We start from the raw sequence: 14792 nt of genomic DNA on the forward strand, positions 1-14792 counted from the left end.
TATTAATTGTTGAACCGAATGTTTTAACTACCCGACCTGGGAGAAAGGTTTATATATGTAGATAACATTCAATATTCCTGTGCATTTCAGGCCGAAAATAAACGAAAAAACAGACACTTCATATTTTTGTGCACAGCAAAAAATGCACTTTCTATTTTAAAACTCGTTGAATACATTTTTAATATTGCTTTTTTTCATCTATATATCTGAATGTAACCCAAGTACCTGTTAGACTAATATTATCCTGTGACTTATTTATTGTTCTGTATGTTATATTCTCTTTTCATACATTAAGGAACTATACTATATTTACCGAAGTATACTAAATCATTTTAGTTTTATACGGACAACACTACCTCTACTGTGAGGACAACACTAAAAAGAGATTTTGACAGATAGAGCGCGCGCTGCCCATGCGCTTCCTTCGTGGACTGATAAACTATGTTTTCTTACGATTGATATTAAATTGTGTTTTAAAAGTGAATACAAGAAGTTATTGTGATACGAATTGACGTTTTATTTCTGATTAAGGCTAGGAGATCATACCCTAGCTTATATACCTAATCCATGTTGAGCTTATAGGTACCTCTTATAACCTAGTTTTAGTTGTACAAAAACAATAAAAATTGCTATATTTTATTTACATAAATTACTAAATCTTCTGTATGCCTACATTAACACATCTAAACCAAAATTATAAGTCAAAATAAACCGTTAAAATCTAACTAATTAAACCGACCACTAATTACTAGAGCACACTATAATCAGATTGTGCCCAAACGCAGATACGTAATATAATTATTATTGGCGAGTGCATACGTGCTCTATCAATTTAGCTTCAATATTGACAACGAACATCGGTGGGCTATCCATCAATGTGCCAAGTTCCCCTTGGCGAGGGTGATAAAACAACCTTGATGCGAGAGCTTTTGTGAGTTAACAGAAAAAACAACTGTCAATGAAAAAAGAATGTGAAATGTGCCCTCTATGATAATAAAAAAAAAATTGGCTAAAACTTGAAAAAGTCTTTAAAAATTCAGTTAACTTAGAGTAGCAACGTACCTAGAATAAGCCTCTCAAGAGATTGAAAAAAGGTAGTAAATTATTATGTAAACTTACGCCTAAATACATACAGCCTCAGTATATGCTGCAGTTGGCAGTTCCTGCTTACCCTTCAATAAGATATATCTTGCAAATCTGCGATGAGTACTTGCTTACCCTTGCCAAAGTACTTATAGTAGTCGATTATTTTAGCACTGAGCTATTAAAAAAAATATGTATATGTATATATGCTAGGTAGCTTTGAAAAACAAAGATAATATTTAATTATTTTAATTATTTTTCACTGTTATGAAAAGGTGAATGAAACCCACACAAAGCACCGTGCAAATTATAATTATATAAAAACATCTTCGTTAAAAGCTTGCAGTGAAATCTTTAAGACATGGTCTAGCTATAATGAAATTATGTTTGCAATTCCAGTCACTTGTTTAAAGAAACGCCATTAAAATATTTAACAAGGTACAAAAAGCTGAGAATATTCTTTGCATAGTAGAAATATTCAGACTTCTCAGGAGACCAGTGAAATGCTCAAGAAAATATTAAAGGAATTATTTAGAACTATGAAGCTTCTTGTTCAAAGTAAGATTTGATATAATTTTAATTAAAGTAAGTACCTAGTGTTGATTTTTATTTAACGGCTATTAAACAAAATGTCCCCTTTATGTTAATAATTATCAAATTAAGAACTAGGTACTTTCAAAGTGCTGAAAAAAAAAACACAAAAAAAAATGTTAAAAAAAGATTATAAACCTATATACAGAGTTCATGATTTTCTCTGTAACCTTAGGATCGTATTACAGCATAGAATTTACTGATATTGATTTATTATAAAGCCCTTATTACTGTTCTATTTACGCCAACATGTCAGCGAAGGCCTACGCTTTCTAAATAGGTGGGTCTCGGTAATTATAATCTCCTTTACAATAACGAGTAGGCTGACACAATCCACCCACATGGAAATTAGCAGGATTGTACTGAAGATTTGTCGTTCTTCGGATGTATTTCAAAATTCAAAATATACAGAATATACTAGGTACTTATCTGCTTAGTTTATTTTTACTACACCTACTTTCCACGTAGGTGTATCTACATTCCACTGCAAACGTACTTCAATGTTGCCTTAAACACCTGACTCCGATCTGAGGAATTCGTCATGATAAACTATGTTCCTCACCACATTCATCACAGAGTTAAAGCTTTTCAAAAGTGTAAGATCAAAGAACTAGGCTCCACCCAGCCCCGGATCTAGGGGGGGGCAAGCCGGGGCCCATGCCCCGGGCGGCAAATTCAGTGGGCGGCAAATTCAGTGGGCGGCAAAATCTGGCGACTGCCTGATTTTAAATCCTACTCCTACGTCATAGATTACCATAATAGTTACCTACAGGGCCGTCTTAACCTATGGTGCAGGGTGTGCGAATAACCCGGGCGCCTCGGTCTCAGGGGCGCCGCGGGTCGCCCCACCACCAGTAAATTTCGATAAAATTACACCCGTTTGATAAGGGTTTAATTGATCATTTTGATTATTTTTCATAACATCCTCCAACTAAGTGAAAAAATTTTCGCTCGCTACGCTCGCGGCTAAATAACAATTTCTGTACCTACTGTTTTTTATGATGGTTTATTATTTTTATTGACCCACCGAATCAACGTACACAAATGGCACTCGCTCTAATCACGGTTTCTTTTTATTTGTACATGATTCCCAGTTTAATTTGTGAGTCTCCAAACAAATAACTTAAAAAAGTTCGAGCTCGCTACGCTCGCGGCTACTTGTTGCTTGGCGATGTACTTAATCAGGTACTTTTGTGTCGTAGACTCAAAAAATTTCGCGCTCGCTTCGCTCGCGCAATATTACGCAGACATAGCCTTCTTGACTTCATTAGTCAAATCTGCGCTATCTTACCTTGTATAAGTCAAAAGTAGCAAAAAAAATACTTATGGAGTCCTCAAGTCCTTTACCTACCAAAAAAGTGACTTTCGTTGGTCAAAATAAACACCTACCTAGTTAGTAGGTAGGCGGGGCGGCATTTTTCAGTTTTTGCCCCGCCTAAACAAAATTGAAGATCCGGGGCTGGCTCCACCTATGTACCAGAGGCATACTTTTCGCAGCTGTTTTAAAAAATTCGTCTATATTTTATGTAGACATTTCTCAAGCAGTTTTAGGGACAGTTAATTTCTGTCGTTTATGACGTCAAGCTCGAAATACAACATTAACATAAAACCAACCGCGTAAGGTCTGCCGTTACAATGAAAGCTTAGAATTTTTAATTTCAAATTCCTGGACCCTCACATGAGCTTGTAAAAACAACATTTTAATATTAAAGCTTCGTACAATCCAAAAATTCTACACAGTAGCTGAATCTCAACGTAGATAATATCTCACTGAAACTCATTTGAAACTGGGTAATTAAAATCCTTTAGACGCGAAGCGAACTCCTAAGAGCTTCATTTTCAGTGTATTTTACTTTTAGAACAATATCCTGGATGGGATATAAGATTAAACATTAAAAACAAAACTGCTACGAAAATGTTTGCTATCATAAACCGAGATAAGTACCACGCAGAAAACAACAGGATAATCTTGCAGCCTCGGCTCAAAGAATCCAAATATAATATTGCTCCATATAATATTGAAGTGGTATCTACCCTTTCTATTACAAGTGTCTATATAAGTTACGTCAAAATGGAGCGGTGCCTCATCACTCAAAGGAGATTAAACTTTTTCCTGCGCTGCAATTTATTGCAGCATTCAATAATTGGGCGTATGGGGTGCCATAGGGGGATGTCTAGTCTCGCGTCTAGACGCCACGTTTATAAATAAAGAGAAACGTCAAAAACAAACGCAAAGTTCGGATTCGATAGCAACGTGACGCACCCCCGTAAATGTTCTTTTCCTGTAAAAGTTTTGGTGACAAATAAAAATGATTTTTGTTGAAATCATAACAAATCGCTGCGTCTGTCGCGGGCTTTATTTGTGCTATCTGTTTTCATTTTTACTGTAGAATGGAATTTAAACGTAATGGACTGTCTGGTGACTTGGCTGGTAGCACTTTCAATGTATTTTATTGAATTTGTGTTGAGAGTGCCCGAAGGCGCTCTTATCAGTCATCGTTTTGCGAATTTAGTTGGGCCTGGACCTATAGACTTTTTTTTGGTACTGTTAAAAAGGAGTGAAGATAGAGTGAAGGTTTTGGTCTGGTATGTTTTCTGTTGAAATATTTCGATTAGTTACCTGCTATTTGTATCAACGTCTATTTCTCTATTGCCTAGCTAGGTAAATGGCCCACGGATTTAGATCAGTTTATTAGAAAAAAATGTTTAAAATTAGATCAAGTTTCTGTATTAAAAATACTTCAGTCGTTATAAAAATAGCTGTAAAGTACGAACGAAATAAATTAAATTCTGTTGCTACGAAAATCCTGAAAAATGTTATAAAGCTTCCATTTTTATTACAAACAGCTCTTTATAAACCTAAAAGTAGCTTATGAAAAAGTAATAAGTAATTTAAAGTATTAATTTACCTACTTATTATAACTTGAATATCGTTGAGTACCGTTCTGGCGGTCGGTCCTCGGTTCAAGTACTAAAACTTTGAAAGCCCATTTCTCCGCTGAATTTAAACTTATTTTCCTCTGACATCATAATTATGGTTATCATTCCGTAATTAAAGAAATTCTCTTTAGTAAATTAAGTCCAATTTAATGCTTGGTAATTTTTAAATGATAAAATGTTTAGCATTAAAACTCTCTTGTGGTATTAAAAAAATAAGAAGTAAACCAACATAACTGAGTTAAGTAACAAATAAACCCAAAAGCCCATCATAAACTCAAACAACATAATACCCGCGAAAACAGCAACAACCAACATTTTTAAAATCTACTCCAAAAGGTAAGCGAACTAACCCCACATGCATGATGAACAATGCTATAAATTATCGTAAACCCAACGTGGCCGGGACTCATATTAATCTAATCGAGCCGTTGTTTGTCCGGGCAAGCCCACCGGACAAACAAGAGGGACCGGGATTATGACGTTACTCTAATTGACACCGTTATTTGGGTTGAAAACCTAAACAACGCACCCCTGTTGCGTGATGATGCATCCTGATTAGAATCCGTTTTGGTTAAGCCGAAGCTGTTGAGTGTATTAGCAATATTGTGAGAAGTTTGCACGGGATCGGTCCGTAAAACAGGTGTCTTATTGTTTGTAATTTTGTTATGAGATAGAAGTACCTTATGGCTTAACTCTTTTATTTTTAAAGCGTGGTGGTAATTACTTAAAACTATTTTGCAACAAAACATCGCTGTCATTCAAATTCATCGTTTGAGCGGAACTACTTAACCCCCACAATTTATGAGCGCCCTACATTTCTAAATCCAAATGTATAATTGGATAGATTTATTACAAGTTTACGCTCATACATCACACACGACAACACAAATCCCACATTACGCGAATCGACATTAGTTTTCATTGCAAACCCTTGTAGTACCAGGCCCGCATGAAGTTGAGGAGAATCACCGTGACCACGCGATTATAAACATTCGGCAATGTTCGTGAGTTTCCGTGCCCCCACGATGCGGACGCAGATGGTCAAGCAATTGACCGGATCCATTTCTATGAACAAAATCTCACATAATACTCGAATATTGCCGCTGACAGATGTTAGATAGTAAGCCGGCCTATTGGTAACTGTCGGTAAGTTTGTTTAACCAGCGGTACCTAAGTGATTAATATGTAAACGAGTAGATGTTGGCCTTATTTATTTATGGCAAGGGAACGATAACTAATAAGAGGTACGTTTTATTACCGCAATAATTCGTATCGTTAAAGCTTTTACCTAAAATATTATTATTATTTCTAGATTATTTGCTGTATAATTTAATCGTTGGACGTAGTCGAAATAAAAATGCAAATATCGACGTGATGATTTGTAAGCACGTAATAACTGTAATAAATCAAAATTTTCTTTTGAATACAAAGTTTCAGAAAACTTTACAAGAAAGATTGAAACTTGCTGAGAACGGAAACGTTGTTGAGGTTAAACTTTATAGATAACCTAACGTTGTTCCCTGAAAAGTTATCTCGATACAGTTTTTGTAGCTCAATCTTTGAAGATGAACGAACGAGGGATATAAGTCAAGGTATTAAATAGAACCCATAATACCATGAAAGTAATTTATTGAACATCGCATATAAAAATATCCACTAAAACGTGTAAATATATAAAAATAAATCGTCATTAATATTATATGCTACAGTGTATAATATGAAAAAAAAACCATCGATAAATACAAATATTTTATTAATAAATGAATCTGTGCAAAAATCAAGCTGATATAAAATGTTTTTAAATGCTCTGAATTTACAAATTAAATTAAGTATTTCGTTTCAAATCCCAGTTCAACTAATTGCTCTTTAGTGATGTTTCAAATGGAACATTTATAAATGATGCTAACGACCTTTGGCAATCAAAAGCTACATGTTCGATATAGATCTAACCACAGATTGAATCCTTTGATTTGAGATCCCTTCGTTTTTGGTTCTACACATGTATGAGTAATATAAGGGCTGTTCTGCATTTGTTCGCTGGGTATCTAATAATATCAAAAATTTGTAGCATATACATGACATATATTTTTTTAGAATACGGTATCAGTAAATATAGGTACAAAAATAATAAGTAAATTGCTCCAAAAAGCATTGTTATATTTAAAATTTCTTAGAAATGACTAATTGCATACATATTTTAATAGCACATTATTTTGTCTGCCTGTTAAATTAAGAGAGTAGTTAAAAGTTCTGTTTAATTATTCAAAAATGTACATTAAAAACACCGTCTTGTCAAACCCAACATATTATATTCTTTCTTAAATCTCCTACACCAACGAAATAAAAATAATTTATTATGTAACCTAATTAAAATTACATCGGCCCAGTACCGTACCACCCTAACACCCAATCCGTATCTAATCGTTACACGCTTTATGTCTCCGTGAATGGCCTTTGACATGGTCTGTAATCCATACACAATACGATTTCATAACCAACGTTTACCCACTATAAATACATGGCCTTTCTAGCCTGTAGTACGGTAGGACACAATAAATTGTTCTGTTTAGCCGTGCCGATCAAGTAATGGCATTGGGGTTTGAGAATCGTGTTAGTATTATTAAAATAAAGTATTTAAAATATGGATTGGTAAATGTTGGTAAAGAAAACCAGTAATTGAAAATGTAACTTACCTACTTCTCCGTCGCAAATGCAGAAGCATCCTGTTGCCCTCATAACATGCTATTGCAATATGCTAAACGTATTTTTTAATATGTTAAAATTACTCGTGTAACTTTCTACAAATCGGTCTACAAAATCGGTCGGTAAAATCGGGCTAAAAAATCGGGGTAAATGACTGATACAAAAGAAAGAGCAACTTGCTTGCAAAAATACACCAAAACAAACTATAAAATAAAGGTTGATCTTAAGTATACGCAAACAGCTAAGTGAAATATCAAGAAAGACAAATTAACTGTTTACACAGGCAGGCGCTCCTGAATTTTTCAAAATAACTCTTGGAAGCAAGCAAATTGTGTCAGCGTTCATACAAATGACCTAAAACGTTACGTTGTAAATAAATTATGTAAATCTAAGACATTCTCGGGAGATTTCATGTTTCATAATGAATCCTTTACACATAAAACCTACGTGCTCTTTAACTAAAGTGAGTAATAAAACATGGGCCACATTTTTCCCAAAAAATAGGAATGAAGAAGGAAAAACGAACACACAGCGTCCTAAGGGATGTAGTTTGATGGGGTCACGTACGGAAACTTTTTCGGGTATTTAGTAAAAGGCCAGCTTTCACGATTTTTACTCAAATTGAATTATATGACGCAGAAGTGCTTGAGACTCGAGAGCTTTTGACGGCCGCATTGGCAGTCACAAAAAACAGAAAAAGCTCTCGATTTTTTGGCTTATTCAACTTTGTGGAACATATTGGTACGCGGCATCCAATTGTTGAAATTGTCCCCATGTCAAACAAAATGGGTAGTAGAGTCTAACGTTTACTAACTTTAAAACGAATGCTGTCCACAAAGTAGAAATTCCCCAAATAGAATTTAATTGTTACGTCGACAATGAGGTTCGGTGCAATTTATTTTTAGCAGCGCAACAATCTTGCCGCTGAGGTGCGAAACAAAATGTAAAAGTTTACAACCCCTTTATTTGGCACGCAATAAAGTTTTACGATATAGCATTTACGTAACGCATAAGTTGACCCTACCGAGAACCTTGGTTACGAAAGTTTATAATTTAATTATAACACCCCGAGGAGTCGTTCGACTGAGCTCTCTGCATTTCAAACGTGGGTTTGGATTGTTGATAATATAATGAAAATACAACTGTTTAGAATTCTAAAACAAAAGGACTTTTAATTTAGTTATTTACAGAATAATTAATGTATGTATTTACAACTGCAGTAAAATACACTTAAAATAAAAACTGACTACATGATCTTATTCTCAGCTAGGTACGCACTGTAACACTAATTAAACTTTTTGTTTAAATTATTTTACTGTTGTCTATACTAATATTATAAAGAGGAAAACTTTGTTTGTTTGTTTGTTTGGTTGTAATGGATAAACTCAAAAACTACGGGACCAATTTTAAATATTCTTTCACCATTAGAAAGCTATATTATCTGCGAGTAACATAGGCTATATTTTATCCTGGTGCGGGCAGTAGCTCCCACGGGACGCGGCTGAAACCGCGGGGAAACGGCTAGTACTTTATATAATCCTAAAAAAGTCTTACACCTACCTATATTTACTAATGTACTGATTTTCAAGTTAATACCGTAAACCTGTACCCAGTTTCGTTTGGCCTAATTTCAATAGCCTAACTTGTTTGAACACTTCAAGGAATTCTGATCGGCTAAGTAAGTAATTTAAAGATCAATGACAAAGTATTTTAGTTTGACTCTTTTGTGTTTTTGACTTTCAATTTATTAATTAAAACACCCTTCAATCAAGCCGTAAGCTTCTAAGACCGTGGCATTAATTTCAAAAGGTAGTCTACCCACTCAATAAGTTTCCAAACAGATCATTTGAGCCGCTCAAAAGTATCAGATTTCGAAGTTAATTAAGGGAAATTTTAAAATTGTATTACCCCTTGCTCCTAAAAGTATAATCCGCTTTGTAACACATTTCAGCTTTAAAATTATCTAGCACTTAGACTAATTTCTTTTCGCGCTATGAATCTCGCAAAGAGTCAAGACTGAAAAATCGTGGGGTATCATTTTTAGAATATCCAGTAATATGGAGTAATTATTCTTATAATTTAAAATTAAGTAGGTATAACAAGTTACTATTTAACTGGTAAAGTACTTAAACTAGTTCATACCAGCTCGCTGCATTCCAATGCGGTAATTTAGCCAAATTGTCTAAACAAAGCTGACTGAGACATTGCAATCGATGTTTGGCACACTGCAATTACACGTCAAACGTTCATTAGACGAACTTAAACATAGCTTAGGGCTGCTACACATTATAGCCCAAGAGCCAGTTACTACCAGACTTTCGTTATTTTGTAAAGTCTGAAACTTTGTGTGTGTATCTACCTTACAGTACCTAGCTATTACGAAGTTTGACTGATGGTTGCTTTGGAAGAGATAAAATTACTTTATCTAGCATTTTTATACTTAGCATTTTTATGTGACAGTTGGATCCTCCCTTATGTAGGTATTTTAAAGATTGTATATCAATAAGGACCACTTTTTTATGCCAGCAATCGTTGATTGCACGAGAATAGACATATGACATCACAGTCTGTTTAAAGGTTAGGTCATATCTTTTTTTCTACATGAAATAAACAATTGCTGTCATAGAAAAAGTGGTCTATATTGATGTCATTTTAAATATAAATGAAGACATTACAGTAAAAAGGTTAGATTAATTTTAAATATCTTTCAAAGCAACCGTCAGTCGAACTTCGTAATAGTCTATCGTCCATACCTACTGTAAGGTAGATACACACACAAAGTTTCAGTCTTTATAAAATAACGTAGGTCTGGCAGTCGCTCGCTCTTGGGCTATCAGGGCTGCTACACATTAGTTACTTAAGTTCGGCAACTGTTAGGGCTGTAGGCAAATGGTCGCGTTCACTCTCGCGATGCCCACACAGCTGAGCCAACGAAGGGAGGAATGCTTTATTGTACTGCCGTTACTGTGTAAGAATGAGGTGCTTGTGTTGTTTCAGAAGTTTCAGTTTTTAACGTTGAAATCTGTGCAAAAAATCTACTAGATGCATAGATAGGTAATTGTATTACTTTTTCTTCGACTTTTCACCACAAATATTTGCTGTTGTATGAATGTCACAAATAAAATTCTATTTAATTACCTATGTATTTATTAATAAGTACATATATGCCTATATTTTGCATTCTTCACAATTACCTATGTAAGTAAGTATGTGTTAAAGTTGCAAGACACAGTACTGTTGAAAATTACCAAACAATGATCCCTTATACTACTGCACTTCACTAAACACAGGTGCATTTTTCATCTAGTTATCGAGCGCTAGTATGTGCTTGCCACTAAACTTGCTAAATAACCAGGCATTTTAGCGTAACACAGGATACGGCGTGTTAGAACTTTGAATACCTACCCAACCAGCTCTGAAACGCATTGTAAGCACTTACGGTGCATTAGAAGACGAAGTTATTAGTGCCTATAAAGTGTGCTCCCTGTTCGCCTAATGGAAAATGTCTGCAAGCGAGAGGTGTGCGTTATTGCTATTAGTAATTGTTCAGGAGTTTTCGGCGGTGAGAAATAAAATCGTTTTGGTTCGACCGACGCTAATTTGACAGTGGAGAGATGCTTTTGTTTCTCGTGAAATTAGTTTGCCTTGCTTTGGTCAATACGTGACTAATATTTCAGGTGAACACGTGCTATTTTTTCCACACTATAACAATAAATGATGTGGTTTGCAGCTTTTATTTATTTTTTAGTCATTTAAACAATTGTGTAATGAAATGTGCAGTATATCTATATATTTGCTTTACCTACATCGAAAAGGTTCTTTAAGTTCATAAAAAAAGAAAAGCCTTGAAAAAGAACTACATTGTATCACCACCATAAAAATTACAAAACTCTGTAATAACATTATACAATTTTCAAAGCAATATTTAATTTTATGGTGTGGAAAAAGCCCACCCCATGAGGGGCGCCCTTAGACAATGGTATGATTTGTAACTCAAGGAGATATCATCTGGGAAGAAAATTCTCATCTACAAGCACCGTGTTTGGGCAGACATTATACGTTTTCTTTTTAAACGGTTTTATTTAGCTCACCCCGTTTGTTTTATTTATTATTTATTCATTCTTGGATCAAATTTAGAAATTGAAATTTCAGTGCCTTCCTGTAGTCAGATTGATCTGAAATTTGGTACACACCTTTATTTCCGATGACAATACAATATAGTAATATCAATAACATTGCAAATCCAAGATGGCCGCCGGTACAAAATGGCGGATAACGTAGGTTTTATCAATCCCGTCAATGTGGGTATCAAATGAAAGTGCTCAACCAGTAGAATACAATGTACTATATAAAATTCAAATCCAAGATGGCGGCCTCTACTAAATGGCGGATAACTTAGGTTTTATCAATCCCATCAACATGGGTATCAAATGAAAGGTCTCAACAAGTAGAATACAATTTACTATGCAAAATTGAAATCTAAGATGGCCGCTGCTACCAAATGGCTGATAACAATTTTTAAACGGTTTTATTTAGCTCATCCCGTTTGTTTTATTCTTGGGTCCAATTTAGTAATTCAAACACCCTCTTCCTGTCAAGCGATTAATCTGAAATTTTGTATACACCTTTTATTCCGATGACAATACAATATAGTAATATCAATAACATTGTAAATCTAATATGGCCGCCGGCACAAAATGGCGAATTACATATTTTTCTACAACCCCCTCAATATGGGTATCACATGAAAGGGCTACACAAGTAGAATACTGCCAGCAACCCCAGCGGGGCCCAACAGGGCCAAGGCCTGCCTGGGCTGCGGGATTGTTCGAAAGAGTTACCGTGGCCCTGGTACATAAAAGGCCTACGACGAAACATAACTATTTTTAGTCAGTAAGAGTCTGGCACTCCCTTACCGCTGCTGACCCAGGGAGGGGTCACTTGATGATTTTTGGTGTCGTTAAAAAAAATGACTTTTTTTAGGGTTCCGTACCTCGAAAGGAAAAAACGGAACCCTTATAGGATCACTTTGTTGTCCGTCTGTCTGTCTGTCTGTCAAGACCCTTTATCTTAAGAACGCGTGGACGTATCAAGCTGAAATTCACATGAAATACTCGAGTCTATTGCCCCTTTAAGCTGTGAAAATATCAAACTTCTAAGCCAAGCCAATCAAAAGATACAACCGATTATGTCGATATTTTCAACAAATTTTCGACACTCGCAAAGGAATCAAAACCTACAGGGTACTTCCCGTAAACTCAGAATCTTTAAATTTGGCATGAAGCATTGTCATATAATGCAAATATAGGAAAAATTGCGAAAATCAATTTTTTTTAGTTATATAATATAATAAAAATATTTTAATAAAATGAAACTTACTACCTTATTTCTCACGAACGAATAAAGGTACCAAATTGAAATTTATACCAAATACCTAGGTCTATTGTCCCTTTAAGCAATGAAAAAATCAAACTTCTAAGTTAAAGCGATCAAAAGATACAGCAGTTTTACCGAAACCTTAGACGAATTTCCGTCACACGCTAGGGAATCAAAACCTACAAGGTACTTCCCGTGAACTCAGAATCTTGAAATTCGGCACGAAGCAACGTTATGTAGTACAGATAAAGGAAAAATTGCGAAAATGATAAATTTGAAGTTACATAAAATATAAAAATTTTATTTTTGCTTACATGACATAAAATATTTTATTAATTATTATAAACTTACTACCTACCCTTTTTCACATGAACGCGTAGAGATATTAAAGTTTTGAATAAAAAGTGAAATTCATATCAAACACTTCTTAAATATAATTGCCTCTAAACTGTGAAAAATTTTAAATCATTCAAAGGTCATTGGGCACCTTAGTATGGAAACCATACCCACGGCGGATACGAACGAAATATAGCACAGTATAATGATAAAGGCTCTGATTTACTATGGCATTAGTCGCATCAATGTGAACCATGGGAATCTAGAGCAAATCAGGTGTAAACATCAAATATTTTCCTCATTTCAATGGGGAATTTAAACGACCACGTTTGACGGATTTGAGAAATCATTTCTTTGTAGTGAAAGAGTATACCTACTTACCGTTTATTTCCATTGTCATCAGGTAAGGGTCTGATGATGGAAATCCTGAAAAATCGAGGGCAACTATCAGAAATTGTAGGCATACGATTAAAATTTGATTCTCAGATGTTTGTCTGGTGATTCTATCAAACAGTGAAGGTTTAGGGCTTACCTGATGATGGAGACGTGAGAAAGTCGAGAGAACTCCCTAACGGTATGTTTTAGTTACGTCGTGTTTGGGCTTATATTATTCGTATTGACGAGAACTTTTCACTTCACACTTCTAAAAACAACAAGAAAACTGTTTATATGCATCGGTCTAGATCTCGGTGGTTAAATAAATATAGATGCATCCTCTAGACACCGACTTCTAGACCGATGCATCTAACATCTTTTTAATTTATTTCTTGCTTTTGTTTTCTTGTTGCTTTTTTATATGTTTGAAGTTAGATTTGTGTGCAAAATGCTACAAAATAAAATAAAGCCGATTTTATAAAACCAAGAAAGGGACAGAATTACACTTTTGTCAAGGCTCTAGAAATGTAAAGCCAGCAGACCCGAATCCTACTCTCTAGAAGTCGTTGTTACAATTTGACAGCTACAAGTCGTCAGGCGGATTCGAAAAAAACCTGAAACTGGAGCTCGTTAGGTGATTAATCCCTCAAAAATAAAAGATCCCATTCCTGCAATGGCTGCTTTAACCCAAGTTAGTAGTGAATTCTCATCACCTAAAATAAGCTCCAACACAAGGTTACGTTATAAATTGTAAAGGAGTTCCCATAACTATATCTGATCTTTGCTATCGATCCCACAATGGCAGTCAAACCTATCTATGTGGAAAGTCTTCGCCAATACGAATAAAATAAGCCCAAGCACGTGGTAGTTGTAACATACCGTTCAGGAGTTCCCTCGACTCTTTGTAGTCTCCATAATCAAATCAGCTCCAAACATTCACTGTTTACCAGTACCCTCAAAAATACACTCACATGTCTGGTTATGACTCGATGCGTGCCTACAATATTCAAAAGTTGCCCTCGATTTCTCAGGGTTTCCAGATCCTCATCAGATCCTGGTCATCCGAATTGGCATCTTCCTTCTTTATGAAAAGTCTTTAACAATAAAAACTAGCATTGCATACAATCCTCTGAAACTGCTTGTCTTTTATATTTTTCAAACAATCCTGGCCATTCGTCTCCATGGAATTTTAATAAAATATTTATGTTCAAAGAAACGTCATACCATTCTCCACGATTTAAAACTACTTTGATTCATGTCCGCCACTTTTTACAAAGCGGGTCAGATATGCCCAATGACCTTTAAGACATAATTAGTTATTTTCAATCAAATTTCTGAAAGATGACTATAAAATGTTGTATATAAATAACTTTAATAAAATAACTTTT

This window comes from Helicoverpa armigera, chromosome 16 (genome assembly GCF_030705265.1).
Source record: "Helicoverpa armigera isolate CAAS_96S chromosome 16, ASM3070526v1, whole genome shotgun sequence".
Taxonomy (NCBI): Eukaryota; Metazoa; Arthropoda; class Insecta; order Lepidoptera; family Noctuidae; genus Helicoverpa; species Helicoverpa armigera.